The sequence below is a fragment of the Penaeus japonicus genome, unplaced genomic scaffold (genome assembly GCF_977035675.1).
Source record: "Penaeus japonicus unplaced genomic scaffold, GWHDUDI00000001_assembly GWHDUDI00000008, whole genome shotgun sequence".
NCBI classification, from domain to species: Eukaryota; Metazoa; Arthropoda; class Malacostraca; order Decapoda; family Penaeidae; genus Penaeus; species Penaeus japonicus.
The window spans coordinates 12,211,642-12,214,141 of record NW_028234410.1 but is presented as its reverse complement, the minus strand read 5'-3'; positions in this window follow the sequence as shown (position 1 = coordinate 12,214,141).

Here is a 2,500-nt window from a genome sequence, read left to right as displayed (position 1 = left end):
CAGGTGAGGAGTCTCTCTGGGAGGAGGGTCATGGTGGAAGGTGCGGCGGGCGTTGGAAAGAGCGGCGTCAAGGACGAAACGAGGGTACCCGAGCTTGCCGAAGGAACGACGCAGAAAATTTATCTCTTCATCTAGATGCTACAGGTAAGTTATATGGAGAGTACGGAGAGAGAGAGAAGTGGCGACATCTCTCTGGTGTCGAAAAGGGGGAACTAAGCGTCGGGCTCCCATTCCACCTTGAAACGAATGAAAGGAGAGGGGGAATTCAGCTCGTCTCGAATGACTCCATGAACTGGTTGACCAGGACAGGAGAAAGGAGAGAGTCCATAGCAACCGAAGGTCTGATAGTAGAAACGTCCTTCGAAAGAGAGGGAGTTCCACACACAGACGGATCAGCTGGAGAAAGATGTCAGTGGGTAGAGGAAGTCGGGGGTCCTCGGGAAGGAGATTCCTCTGCAGGAAGGAAAGGACATCATGAGCGCGACGTTCGTGAATAGGGATTCGACGTCCAGACTCATCATGGTCGCTGGCGTGACCCCGCGAACCCGGCCGATGAAGTCCTGAGAGTGGCGAAGGTGAGCTGGGGAGAAAGTGCCAAGAATAGGTGTGAGGAATTGAGTCAGCCAGGAGGCAAGAGGCGGTGCGTTACAGAGCCTCCAGAGGAGATGATGGGACACAGGGGTACGCCAGGCTTATGAGTTTTAGATAGCCCATAGAAGGCGAGGATTTATAACTCAGAACTTTTGGTAAAGATTTGCCCCTAGGTGTTTCAGGCGACGATGGAAGGTGGCAGCAATGCGTTCACGTGGGTCGGTGAACAAATGTGGAGAAGTCGTCCAACAGGTATTGGGCCTATTGCAGGTAGGAAACTTGGTCGAGGACTTCCACCGAGTTGCCTTTGTCAGAAACCAAAATGGTGACATCCTCCCTATGTCGACTTTACAAGGCCTCTTGGTAACGCCTAGGGATAGAGGGTTGGGATGAAGGAGAGACTCGAGGGCCGGGATAAAAGCTCCTCGAAGAAGAGATACATCGGGCAAGGAGTTCCTGTGGGCAGAGATAAAACGGTCGAAGAAGAAATGATGTCGATGGAGGTAAGGGGAAGAGGACGAAGGGCAAAGGACAGACCGAAACTTTCGAGTTGGAGTCGGTGAGGGGTAAAGGCTATGGAAGACAGGTTAGTGCAGCATCCGCGAGGGAGAAGCGGGACCACGGGCTGCGCGAGGTGAGATTGGAGAGTTTCAGAGAAAGGGAGTAGGTGTGGGTGTAGGAGAGGGTCCGGGTGGCCGTATTGTGAGTAACGTCGGCCATGAGCTGACACACATGCCTAAGGAGCCAAAATGTAAACGAAAAAATTAAAAGGTATGCTCAATATCCCTCTTACCAGCACTAATCCGATCGAGAAGGAGCATGATCATGGAAAGGCGACCCTCCTTCCGAGTGTCTCAGAATGTGTGAGATCGAGGAAGCAAGAACCTGCCCCTCGAGGCAGTCCCGAAGGAAACGGAGTTGGTTCTTTCGTCTGGCCATGGAAATGACTGAATTTCATTCTGAACAGCGTTTTATCTCCTTTCCGACAGTCTTCTTGCTTCCCACATTCCCAGACTGTTACCTTTAGCCCTTCTCACAGACTGCCCGACCCAGTGACCTGACATGACCTGTCTCGGTTCAGTCCGCTTGCCCGCCCTGCCTTCGTTTCCGTTTACCTCTCCTCATTTGACATTCTTGTACCGTATTGCTTCCCACTTACCCCTTTTATCTACTCTCTTCTCCTCCTCTTCAGACATGAGGATGGAATCCAGATGGATCTCGAAACTGTTGTCTCACATTCAAATAAATTTGTTTTGTGTATAGTGTTTTTCTCTGACGTACACACACACACAGACACACGCACACTCACAGACACATATATCCTATCCCTACTGGGGCAACCGACGAGATTTTCAGTGGATAAGCGGCTTACTCCTAATATTTAGATACAATTTCTTTCACGTATATATGGCAAATTTAATCATTTTATTCTAGGACCTTGTTATTTTTCAGTATTCAATAACGTTATCATTTTCAATGTTTTATATTACCTGATATATACCATCACAAGTCTAGACAGTAACACAAGTAAAACTTATAAGGAGTTTCGAGGGGTGTTAGGTACCCGTTGGTAAGTCACAACAATAGTTATTCATACATTTATCCGTGACTGATAACTGTATAAGAAAAAAAGTTACTAATTCCAAGCACAAAAAGGATTCCACACTTGGCATGGACCAGCCTTGATCGTGGGTCTCAGAGGGACGTTTCTGAATAAAGTAATTCATGGCATATTTAAACTATATGCTTTTGTAGTAACACCATCCACTAGCTCGAATCGGATAAATATCTTCTGAGTGTACATACTTTCAATATAGTAATAGCACCAATAGCATAATTTCATCAAGTGCTTTCATAAAGACCTGTAGAAAGGCACCCAGGAACAATAAATTCCAGAATGTTTTCAAAC